Source organism: Abramis brama (genome assembly GCF_963993115.1).
Source record: "Abramis brama genome assembly, chromosome: 21".
NCBI lineage: Eukaryota > Metazoa > Chordata > Actinopteri > Cypriniformes > Leuciscidae > Abramis > Abramis brama.
This window is the reverse complement of record NC_139983.1, coordinates 1,342,438-1,356,215: the sequence shown is the minus strand read 5'-3', so window position 1 is coordinate 1,356,215 and position 13,778 is coordinate 1,342,438.

Here is a 13,778-nt window from a genome sequence, read left to right as displayed (position 1 = left end):
TTGTATAAATTGTATCTTAATTTTAATCCATGTTTCATCAACGAATTGCCTGGATTTAATCAATAAGAAGCAAATAGCAGACAATCAAGACATGGACGTGCCGGCGCCATATGTCTTGCATTGCTAGTGAACTGGACTCGCTGTATAGATGAACCGAAACTCAGAAATATAAATATATATATATATATATATATATATATATATATATAGGCCTATTTAGAAAGCTTGAAATAACTTTTAAACAACATAGAACAAAAATTCAAAATGAAAAGAAAGTTAAGAAACATATAGCTAGGCTAATCCGTATCAAGTGTGCATTTCTCTAAATGTCACGGTCATAATACTGCGAAGGTGGCGAGTCAGCATCGTCAACTTCATCTTTGCAGCCACACAGAAAACACTAGTTTATTAATAAACAATTAAAATATCTCCTTGCTATTTTTGACACATTCATATTTGATTACTTTTGCCGGTTCTTTGTGCAAGCTTTATGCGTCCGCTATATGTCATATTGTGTCCGTTCATATTGTTCAATATTTTCAATATAAGTTATAGGTAAAAAAAAGACCTATAAAAGAAAAGAAGCAGCTACTGTGCCTAATATTATTGTATACAGTGCGCACGGTTTATCCATAGGGTTTATGCCATTGAAAGTAGGCTATAAGAAAGATTTATGCCTTATGCGCGTGCTTCTTCTCCGCGTTTTTTGCCATCTCTGTGGCAGAATTAAAGCGCCACATACTGGACTGGCATGTATAGTACATCGTTTTGAGTCGGTTTCAGTGGTTTCGTGTGTACGCAGATATTTCTTGAGATGACGCCGTGTTTACGGATTTTTTTTTTTTTTTTTGAACGAGGAAAAAAAACATCGGATAGGGAAAGCTCTGGCTTCGTGTGGATGTGGCCTAAGTAATAGCTATTAGAAAGACACAGCTATTAAATAATTTGATTGTGGCATTGTTTTAAAAGCTTCAAGTGAAATGTACTTTAGTACGTTGCAGCAGTTGTTAATAACCATAGGCCAACGCATTTGGCTATAATATTATAGTCTATCTACTTATATCAATATCATACTGAGAACAGTAAAGCATAAATGTAAAAACAAATGTAGCTACAGCGCTCTCTTATTTCACACTGTCTGCTGCATCATTAGTCTGTTACATTTAAATTTTAAGTGTTTCTGACTATACTAATTACTTTTATCTTTCACAGATGTCAACAATGGAGAAAAGTACATGGGAAGAAACAATACACACACTGAAGAGCTCAGGGGGGATATGTTTGCCTCACCCAAGGGATGTGTCTGAGTGGGGTGATGACATGAAGCAATGGCCACTGATTACATATGGCGACATTTTTAATTATTTTGTTTTGTCTCTTGGGGTTGATGGTTCTGCTATGCGGAACTTTAAAAGTACTGAGGCATACCAATACCTCCACAGTGGTAAAGTCGGCCGTGTGTTGGTTCACCTGGAGGAGGAGTATGTGTTTCTGAAAGCAAGCGTGAGCCCAAGTCAGGCCAGCACTCCATCTCATTTGGCTTGGGTGTTGGCCACATCCAATGGAGCAGTGGAGACTACAGGATGCACTTGCATTGCTGGGTTAGGGAGGTCCTGTAGTCATGCAGCAGCAATATTGTGGAAGGTGGGTTGAGCTGAGAAAATGCTAAAATGTTTATGTATTGGCAAGGCAATTTTTCTAAATACAATGAATAACATATCTATTAATTTATTTATATATATATTATATATTAATTTATTTATATATATATATATATATATATATATATATATATATATATATATACTGTATGTTTGTAAGAATTAGATATCATTTGAATTTAATTTGTCATGTTGTGTATTGTTTTTCCGAAAATGTAAACCTTTTATTTTCTCTTTTGTCAGAGTACAGTAACAGCCGCTGAAATGTTGTCTAATTGTGAGTATGTGGTCAAATCTCTCAATGATACGAAGGAGTAAGGTAAGTAAAGTAACTGCAGGTAAGTAAGCATGATTTTATTGGCATGCTTGTAAAATGCACATCAGACGATTTTGCCACTGAACATGAAGGTAAGTTTGCACTAACTGCTATCTACCAATGGCTTATGATCACTTTATGTAGTGACAGTTTTTAAACATACAGTGCTTAATAAATGTATTAGAGCACCACCCAGTATAATGTTTCCCGCTGCTGCCAGAATTTAACAGTATTTCTGTTTACCAAAATATCTTCTTAACTTTCTATATCTGGATCTAATGGACTGAAGCCACAGTCCAGACTTGAACCCCATTCATTTTCATTTCATGATCGTGTCAGTTGACAAAAAAATCTAATTAATTACCCGAAAAGGAGTGGGGAGGAAGAAGAAACCCCACTGAACAGATCTGTGATTTAGTGAAATCAAAAATTGGTCAGACCAAAGTCTGATCCAAAGAAAGTCTCTGGGAACAACTATAAACTATTTATCTCAATAACAAAAGAGACTTTGCAAAACTACATAAAAACAATGACAGCAAGAAAGAAGCTGTTTTCAGGCCCAAAGGTGCCCATACTAAATACGGAAATTTGAGGTAATTATTTCTCAATTATTATTTTGTAATTCCAATTGGTTATTTTAACAATAAAAGAGTTCATTTGAAACACACTTTAGATATATTACTACCAGTCATGACAGGTGGTCTAATACATTTGTTAAGCACTGTCCATCCATTCATTTTTATTTTTTGTCTAATCACAATCATTTCATAAGGTAAGGTTATGTAGGCCTACAATATTTGTTAGTTGAATAAATTTGTGTCCGACTCTTTTGTGGCAGTGTTTCTTTTTGGGAATTGATCTAATAAATATAATTGGCATGTGTTATTTTTATCACAACTTAACACTGTGCTTTGTGTTAGGTGGAGAATGCAGTGTCCAGTGGGCTCACTGGACTATCCTGCACCGATGAACAGCGCCAGTGGAATAAGGGAACCCAGAGGAATCTTGAGCCAAAACCTTTGAGGGACATTCAGTTCACACACCACAAAGTGTCTGACACTTTTGGTCAAGGCTCAAGATCAAGAATGAACCCTCTCCCTCCCACCCCTATTTTTCACACTCACGAGCAGCTCAACTTAGCCTTCAAAAATCAGGCTTTCCCTAGATCCACCCTGCTGTTCAAATGTGTGAATGCTAACCCTACTGTACCACCAATAGATCCACACACACCAACCATATCACATACCAACCATGATGGAACCATGTCCTGCCCAGGATGCTTGTCATTTTACGACACCTTTGTGGCCATTGATGACAAGAGGTTAGAGGAAGCAACTAGGGAGCAGAGTATGTCCCAGCTCTGGCATGATTCCCGAAAATTGAGAGTAACTGCCAGCTCTGCTAAAAAAGTCCCAGTCAGAACCAGCCCAGATGCATTTCTCAAAGCACATGTGTATCCTAGGTTTCATGGCAGTGCTGCTACAAAACATGGGGTGGTGAGTGAAGGTCAGGCGGTAAAGTGGTTGGAGGAGCAAGGCCACACAGTTACTAGAAAAGGTACAATTCTGTGTCCGGGAGAGCCTTGGCTGTCAGCAAGTCCAGATGGAATAATGGAGTCAGGTGTACTGCTGGAAATTAAGTGCCCCTTTCTGAAGGATGACGAGACAATAACTTATCTGATGGAGCGGGGGAAGTACGACGTGAAGTTGGTGGATGGAGTGCCTCAGCTTCAAGAAAATGGTTCTCGTGGTTTTTTTGTCCAGATCCAACTTACCATGCTGTGTGCTGGGTTAAGAGCATGCAAGCTCCTGATCTGGTCCTCTTCACAACAGGTAGTGGTGGATGTGCCCTTCAACAAGGACTTCTGCTCAAAAATTGTTGCAAGGCTCAAAATATTTTATTTCACATATTTACTGCCTTATGTGGCAGTTGAGCATCAGGAGGGTCGTTTGGTGCTTTGTGCGCGATATGCACAGGGACTGTGTGCTGGGCTGCCACAAACGTGAAATCAAATTATTATTTCTATAGGTTGCTTTCACACTGTAGAATTCTATGTCAGTTGGAGCAGGTGCCAATACAGTAGTTTAGTTTTTGAATAGTTTGCAAGAAGTTTCCCAATAGAAAATTGACAAATGTTGTACTTCATTATTTGATAGTGATGTGATTCACAAACATGTCATATTATTCTTTATTCATGTTGTTCTGTTTAATGTACAAATAAACAGCTTTCATTGTAACAAGCAGTGACTGTTTCTATCAACATTTTATAACTCTACATGTATCAATTTCATGTTTCTTTAAAACGTGCATTATGTAAAAAAAATGTACACAAGCCTCAGTTGCTGAATATAAGCACGCAGGAATCACTAAAGACAATTGAGTAGAGGAAACACTGTTAAAGAAAAGCTTAACTTATTTACAATTATTTACAATTATTAATTTACAACTAATCTTCCTCTTCATGAATGATATCCCCACGCAGGTTAGATAAAGCTGCACAGATTCTCAAGATTTTGTCCAATTTGGGGGCCAGATTAATCGGAACAGTCTGTGAAATGAGTCTGAAGTTTTTTAGACGACGGATGACCCGTTCAACATGGACACGGACATTGGCAATGCGTCTGGTGTTGGTGGTGTCCTCTTCTGACAGCTGCAGCCCCTTTTTTGTGAACGCTGGCAAGACGAGCTTAACTTTTCGTTCACGGAGGAGGTCTGAAATGATGAAGCCTCTGTCCGCCATGACTACATCTCCTGCACGTAGGTAGTCCAAAAAGCCACTATCTGCTGTAATAAATTTGTCACTGCACCGTCCTCCATATGCAGCAGACACAAACATTATTAGACCACAGGGAGCAATTGCCACCAGGTATTTGATTGTATTTTGGCCGTAATAATGACTGTAAGACTCGCCTCTTGAGTCAAGGTTGTGGGGTTTCTGGAGGGGGGTTTCAGAGCAGTCAATGACACAGGTTGTTGTTGGATAGTGATCTTTAAAACATTGTGGCATTGTAGCTTGAATGGTCTCCCTTGGCAGCCATGGGATGTAAGTCCTCATCTTCTCCTCCATGATGTCGTACCACAATGATGTAATCTTGCTGACTTGTGACTGTGAGACATGAAATATTTCAGCAAGGTGATCCTGCAGCAAATTCAGCCGCAGCTTCATCAGTGACATAAACACCTGATCACGAGCATCCATCTGAAAGGCATTTATGTAATCCTTTGTCAGCTGATCAGCTAAAAAAGAAAAGGTTTCCAAATTCAAGCCTGTGTACAGAAGGCTGAGGTGATCAGAGCGGAGAAGTTGTTTGTTCAGTTCGGGGGGACCCGAGCACTGTGTTGCCTTATCGTGCTTAAGTGGCTGGTCTAATAATGGGGTAGGACTCCCTGCGTAGTCGTGGTCAGGAGGAAGCGAAGGGGTTTCTTCCTCATGATTATTGTCTTCCACAGCACAGGTGGCAGATGCAGCTGAGGAAACAAAAATAGTACAACATTGGTGACATCTCTGCAAAATTTAACTTCTATTGACAAAGCACATTTATCAGAGTAGTTTTTATTTTTACCAGAGGTGGGTTTAAGTAACCAACATGTATATTTAAGTAAAGTTACTTCAATACAACAGTAGGGGTTCAAGTAAAAATAATGTACTCAAATTAGAGAAATTGTGAACGCTACATCCGTTTGACAATTTGTAAAAAAAAAAAAATCATGCAATTCAAATGAAAAGTACACAAAATCTGGTCTTAAATTTACAAAACTAAGAAATAATGAAATAATTTTGGAATAAGAAATGTTTCATATTGTCAAAATAAAGCTTTTAGTTAAACAAAAACGTTTATAACAGACTGTTAAAAATACTCAATTACATTAAAAGTAAAGAAACTTTGTAAATATAGCTAGCTAACGCAGTACTGCCCACCTCTGGTTCTCATAATTTCACAAAGTGTTACATAGAACCAATCACATTACTTTACATATTTTAACAAATTAAAGAACATGACATGATCTTTGTTAAATGTCCTGATAGCCCAATAAATAATGTCTATTACACTAAACATACAAGAACAGGATCAGGCGGAGAGTCTTGTCAAACAACTTCTACATCATGTCAACTTACTTGTGTGTCTTACTAGCACCCGGCGAGGTCTCTTCAGAGGCGCGACGTAGCCTAACCATTTCTCGGGGTATGGATGTTCAGGAGTAGGTTTACCATCCACAAAGTGATACGAACAGACAAAAGGAAACTTCGGCGGATTCTTTAAATTTAGCGCCTTAAGCCACGCACGCCTGTCCTCTTCCTTGACCGGGGGTCGGTGCAGAGTAAATGCTGGCCCACAACATTCAGATCTCTTCTTTTGATGCTCATAACAAAGCTGAGACAGCGTCAAATTTCTTTTTCTCCAGCTGTTATGGCAGCCACGGACTGCACAGTTAACACTGGCCATCTCTAATTTCTTAAAATTGGAAGGCAATTAAATTAAACTAAGACAGATATCAGATTGGACCAGGGTAAACAAAGCGCTAAGTAGCTAAAACAGGAAGTGAGATTACGCGGATGGCGCCGCCCAGTGCTACTTCCGGAATAAGGTGAATAGACCATTTCAAGGACGTAAACAATAACATTCCGTTGGAATGCTACTGCACATGTCTGGCCCTGAAGCATTTCCGGTGGCGGCGTTTTTAAATCTCAAGTCTGTGAAAACAAGCGCGTAACTTTTACGTCTAGCGAAAAGGCAACAGTTAAAGTATTTCCAAAAACTGAAAATAAACGATGATTGGAATTACCGGACCCTTTAAATAAGACTTTGATGCGTATACTTTTTACACAGAACAACGTTTGCCTGAGTAGTCCGATTGAGTGTTTCGGCTGCTTGCGTGTAACGTTACACGAGAGATGCGATAAAAGCATTTTTTTACAGTCTATGGATAAAAGCCTATCGCAGTCTGGATACTTACAATTAATTTCTTAGCAGAAAGGTTGGGAACATTCGTTTGTAAAATGTTGATGACATCTGTCTTGTGTTTGGTGAAGATGAAGCAAGTCAAACAGCGTCAAAAACGTACTTATCATGGTTTGTCCGGGGAGGTTACGAGTGGGCATTTCACTTCCATATCTATGCAAATATTCATATTTATTTGTACAGCGCTATTAAAAATGCGTATCGTTTCAGAGCAGCTTTAGAGAACATGCATATTACAACGCTAAATGTACGCTAGTAAACGGACTTCAGTAAAAATCGCTTTAAGTTATGCCAGTACTCATTTCATTCGTTTCCAAATGTGTGTGCTTAGTTGGGTGAAGTGTGTTACTGTGGAACGGTGTGCGAGAGGGTTTAAATGTCCTATCTGAGCCCCTCATGTTGTCACAAATAAATAGAAGGTGAAAGCAATGTAATGCTGGCTGTCTTTTTTTTCTAATGCATAAACCTGTATTAGTTATTTAAGAGAAATGTATACGTGAAGATTAATAATTGTAAAATTAAGAATAAAACATACAGAATACACTTTTTAGGTCCTTGAAGGGAAAATCTTATTTTATGGTTAGTATAGTCACATACAGGTTTGTTAGCTGATTTATGTAGTCAACATTTGAAGTGGATCAAAAAAGTTAATCAAAGTTGTCCTAAGGCAAGAACGGGTATTGTTCAAAATTAATGTTAACTTTGATGAAAGGTTTTTATCCACTTCTAATGTTGACTACTGTATATATTTAAAAATACATAAACAAAAGAAACGTCCTCTCACTTTTAACAGCTTTTATTTCCAGCAAATTTCTTAATGTGTAAATAAATACTTGTATGAACATAATCTGCTTCAACAACTGAGACAACAACATAAAACACATTTCAAAGACTTTTTTTGACAAACAGAAATGGAGTTATGAGTCCCTGAACAAAGGGGGTCAATATCAATCCTCAAGGTCTCGAACACATATGGGGGTTCATATGTGTGCAGAATTATTGATTTGCACGTTGATTTTCTGATCATATATTTTTTTTCCAGACACATTTTTACCAATTCCAAACCACATTAATCTTAACTACAATTCATTTTGTATTTAATAATTTATAAGTGATATAGAAAACTTATATTCAGATGTGCATAAGTATTAGGCATGTTTTCTTTTACAGTTAAAATAAGCCAAAAGAGAGAGGTAAAGAATACAAAAAAATGCCCCACACTTAAGAATCACAAGCTGAAGTGTAGTAAAATACATGAAAAATTAATCTTCCAGAATCTGGCATTAAGTTTTAGAAGTTCATTTTTAAAAATTAACTCCCAAAACTTACCGATGAAGATGAATTCTTCAAACAGCGGAACAATAGGATGTGATGCTGGTCCTTCAAGAGTCAGTCCCAATCTGTCTGTCCATAAAGCCTATAAAAACAGTCTTCATGTATTTTACTACACTTCAGCTTGTGAACCCAAGTCTCTGAGATCCTGATATCTTGCTCTTCTGGAGACTCCAGGTAAGTTGCAGTTCTGAAAAAATGGTGGCGCTGGAGACTAAAGGGTTCCTGATGGTTTCACACTTAATTATTTTGCAGTTAACATGTGTCTTTTCTTCTCCACCTGATTTTGTCTGACCCTGCTGACCCAATGAGGATTTCACTGTCCAATGGTCATGCTCCTTCTCATGGGCATTTAATAATTTGTGACTTTTCAGTCTGAGTTAAATCTCTTTTTTGGCTTATTTTATCTGTAAAAGAAAACGTGCCTAATAACTATGCACACCTGAATATAAGGCGTTTTAATTTCCAGTCTTCATGTACAATTATATATACCTTAAATATATTAAATACAAAATGAATAGTAGTTATTAAGCTTAATGTGTGTCTGAAAAACAAAATATGATCAGAAAATCAAGGTGCCTAATAATTCTGCAGACACTGTATGGTCACATGTGGTTTGGCTGTCGTTCCTGTCTCCCTGTAGTAGTCTTGGACGTCTTAAATTACAAATGATGGCTTTCCTATTGAAGACAAAAGCAGAAAAACAATTATTAACTTAATCTGGTTAATGCACAATATTTAAGAACTAATGCTACTATCGTGTACTATAGTAAATGTTGGAATTAACCTTAGCCAAGTTTAAGTGATGAAAAATGTTTACCGTTACCTTTTTTAAACTACTGCAGCACACCATTCAGGTAACTGTTATACAGTATACACTCTGTATTTTACTTACCAGAATCGAAATGTGTGCTGTATATTGCTAGTTGCGTATTCAGCCTTCTCGCTTCACTGATGCAATCCAGGCGCGTTTTTCAGGAATTTAAACATTTTAATTTCCAAAAAAAAGTTTGTTTCGGGCCAGAAGGAGGACCCAACTAACGAGCAACAAGGACCTAATTTTAATTTAGATATTGTAAATAGCAGGATTAAATAAATTATCGCAATCCCACTGTACATCAAGCGCATCCCGCCATTGTTTTGAATGCACTCGACAACTAACCGGAAACGTCCTAGGGCCAAATACATCACTTCCTTAAACAGACGAAAGGCCGTTGAAATGGTCTATATGTAGGAAATAGATGGTGTTGTGGCCAGAGTTGGCCAGTGGTGGTTTCGATCTGGCCTCGTAAGACTTTTGTATGTTTCCATAGCACTTGTCTAGGGTTCTGTCCTTCCGTGTTCCACATTTTATATATTGTTCAAACCCGGGCAAAAACAGGTCAAGCTTGCAGTGGTTAAAATCGCCTAAAATAAATACAGGAGCATCTGGTGAGCACTGTAATTGTTGATGAACACAGTCCGCGATACACTCTGCTCTCGCTGCATTTCCACTTCGGGGGACACAGGCCGCACAAACAGCGACGCTACCAAACTCCCTCGGCAGATAAAATGGTCTAATTTTCAGACATAAAACTTCAACATCGAGGCAGCAGATTGTGTCTTTGATTGTGTGCTGTTTACACCAGTCATTACTCACATACACAGCCAAGCCGCCGCCTCAGTTTCTCCCCGACTGCACACCCAGGGTTGCCAGATGCCAGCAAGGTTTTCCAGCCCAAAACCCCGTCAAAAACCGTGAGAATGCACAAAAAACGCCCAATATTGTTTTGGCTTGTTTCTCGTTTAAACACATTTAAATCATTAACAAGCTTTAAAATTACCCATTTTTCAACTTAGCCTATCCGATTTCAGAAACAATATTCAACCAAATGAACGCAAAAGTAGGCTGTACCTCAGTCAGACTATTCTACTATTAAACTATAAGCTTATGTTACGGAAAGTAATGCGATCAACTTAGGCTATCAGTGAGTCTGTTGTCAATAAAAGTCGCTTGGAACAAAAGCATTCAGTAACATAACAACATTGAGTGGATATATGGACATACAAAATAACCCACTTTAACATTTCAATTATTTCAAATAGCAACATGAAACATGCATATTCATAAATAACATTACATGAAAATCACATTGATTATAGAACAGGGGTTATAGAACACCCGATTGCACACCTCTGTCCGCCCGCACAAGCGAGAAGCAGCGTCAGGAATATCCCATGTTTCCGTGAACACCATCAAACTGGAAGTGCGATACTCATAGCATGCTTTGGAGTTTGTTCAAAGTTCCTCCATTTTTCCGTTCAGGGATCTGGCATTGCACAGAATCATCGACGGCAAGGGTGGTTTATTTCTTCGTCGTCGAAGACGCTGACATATTCCACCCCGCTGGCCTCTTCTCGTTTACCCTCTATTGCGTTCAGGTTGCAACCTCACACAAACAGGAAGATTCAGCGGAGGTAATCCTGCATGCCAAAGCGCCAGCAAGGCGTCTCGAGTATAACTGATGGGTGTCTACGTTACCACATCTACGGATAGCGTTTGGCATCGTGCCAAATACCCCAGTACAACAACTGCTAAACAAATGAGTCGAACGATCGTCGCCATGCAAGCGTCAGAACAATCACAAAAATAAAATAAAATAAAATAAAATAAATAAAATTAAAATAGAATAAGTACAAACAGACTGATGCAGTCGAGCACGAGCCCGGGTAGCAAGCAGAGCAGCGCCATCGGTAGTTAAAGAAACTCAATAAATAAATAGAAATATATAAACAAGCAAGCAAAAAAATATTAAGCCCTCAAAGCAAACGAAATATACATTTCTCCTGAAACAAATAAAAAGGAGAAAACAAGAAACTAGAAACATTCAAATGAAATATTTTGGCCTTGGCCATCACATTGAGCTTTACTATGTCAACGACACACACACACACACACACACACACACACACACACACTCTCTCTCTCTCTCTCTCTCTCTCTCTCTCTCTCTCATACCTTTTTTTTTTTTGGTAACATTTAAAAAGCTAAAATAAAGACATTGAAAGTTTAATAGTTAGTTTTGCAGCACTTGATCTTGTGGTCATTTATAACATTCATTTGAAAACCAGGCATGTTCGAGATGTCTGGAATCAGAATTATAAGGTTAATATCCATTAAACCCAGTCACTGTTCAGTGAAGAAGAAGCTGTCCCTGTGCATGACAGCTTGTGGTTTGTGGTGAGTTTATCATCCGTTCGCAGTGACTCTGACCAATGTTTCAGTAAACAGAGTAATGGTTTTATACCTCAAAACAGCAACGGTACAGCTCGCAGATTGAAAAGGAAATATGAATCAACCACAGATGCTGCATGCAACCAGCAACCAAATGTACAATTATTTAATTGGATTTCATTTATAAATATTTTTCTTTATTCTTACTAGTTTTAGAAAACAGACCAGAATGACATTTATAATGTCTAATTAGGTGAAATATTTATAACTATGCTTTGCTGAAAACACAGAATTCGTGTGTTAGACACAGATGCGTACACACTGTCACTGATTACATAGTGTATATTTAACAGTTTAAAATAGTACGATGTCATTCATTTATACATCATACATCATATTCAGTATTATACACTGTAAAACCGAACAGTACAAATTTGATAAATAAAATGGGTAGTAATTACTCAAAAAAAGATAAAAAGTTAATTCACCTTTAATTTTCTGTGTAATTAGAACGAAAGTGAAATTTTAAGTATACAGCACTCAGTTGCTTTAATTTGTTTTTTTCAGAGCACTCAAATAGTTTTACTATAATCTCGTATGACGTCACGCACGTGCGTACGTGCTCCTCCTCCTTCAACTAGCGTTGCAAGTTCGCGAAGACGCCATATTTGTTGCTCGCCTCGGATGAAAATAAGTTTGTAACGCGGGAAAACCTCGCTCGTATTTTATAAAAAGAGCGTAGGATGAGATATTTTTCGATCGGTAATTTGAATTCGATCTGAGTTTTTTTTTTTTTTTTTTTTTTATTGAACAAAAAGCACAGGGGATACATGCATCAAGCACAACAAATAAATTAAGATACAAAAAATAAGACAATAAATTCAAAGTAATTCAAGGCAGTAGCCTACATAAGGGATAGTTCACAAAACATTCATAGAAACTACAAATAGAAAAAAAAAAAATAAATAAATAAAATAAATACACATACATATACACATATAGATAAATTAGGGATACATAAATAAATAATCTTCAGAAAATCAGGAGGTAGTTTATAATGAAACCATAATTTTTTTGAGCAACAAAGAAGTTTTAGCAGCTTTCTTATTAGCTGATAAACAAAGAGAGTCATAAAATATTTTTAAATCGACACAAAAAAGTTTAAAATTGGGCTTAGAATCAGTAACTTTACATTTATGAAGATGAAATTTGCCACATAAAGTAAGCAGTTTTAATCTGTCATCCATCTCCCTTGACCCGGAGTCCCAAATCAAAAACAGCACATTCATAACCTCAAAAGTAAAGAGTTTGTAATAAGCAGAGAAAATAAGCCAGGCTACTTTTTTCCAGAACTCCTTTGCAAAATCACATTCAAAAAACAAATGTGGTATTGTTTCAAGATTAGAATTACAGAATGTGCATTGTGAAGAGATGTCTAATTTAAACTTAGAAAGAAAAGAGTTACAGGGATAGTAATTATGTAGAATTTTAAAGTAAAGCTCTTTCCACTTATTTGGTAACAGAAACTTATTAACGCCAGTCCATATATTAATGGTAGAAAGAGAAGGATAATTTAATTTCCATTTGAAAAAAGCTTTGGGATGACAGCTGATCTTCCCAATGAGAAATCTTCTAATCCAAAAATTGTTACATTTGACATTGGAAAGCTCCAAACCTCCAATAGACAACCGGGGCATTTCACAAACGGATACTCTGTAGCTACAGTATGACCTTACCATATGCAAAAGTTTAGGTGAAATAGAGTTAATAACCCAGTTATATACTTTAGGTGAGGAATCCACTCCAAAAAGGTTAATAAATTCATTGTAGGAATAAAAGCTGCCATCCTTCTTCAACAAATCCAAAACAAAAACTACACCTTTGTCAACCCAATCCTTAATAAACACAGATTTTTTTCCACGCAGCACATTCTGATTGTTCCATATAATGCTTCTATGAGGGGAAAAATTGTGGCAAAAGGCAAGCTTACAGGCCTCCAGGGCTTGCTTATGAAAATTAGCAAGCTTGAACGGAAGTTTGTTGCATTTAAAATCGCAAGACAATAAAAAATTTAACCCTCCACATTTTTCAAAGATAACTTTAGGTATGTGAAACCATAACAAATTAGAATCAGCATTCAGGCAGCGTTTAATCCAGCCAATCTTGAAAACCTGATTGAGAGTACTGAAGTCCAAAGCATTCACACCTCCCTCCAAAGTATTCCTTATCAGAGTCTTCCTTTTAACATACTCAGTTTTATTTTTCCACAAGAATTTAAATAGTATAAAGTCGAT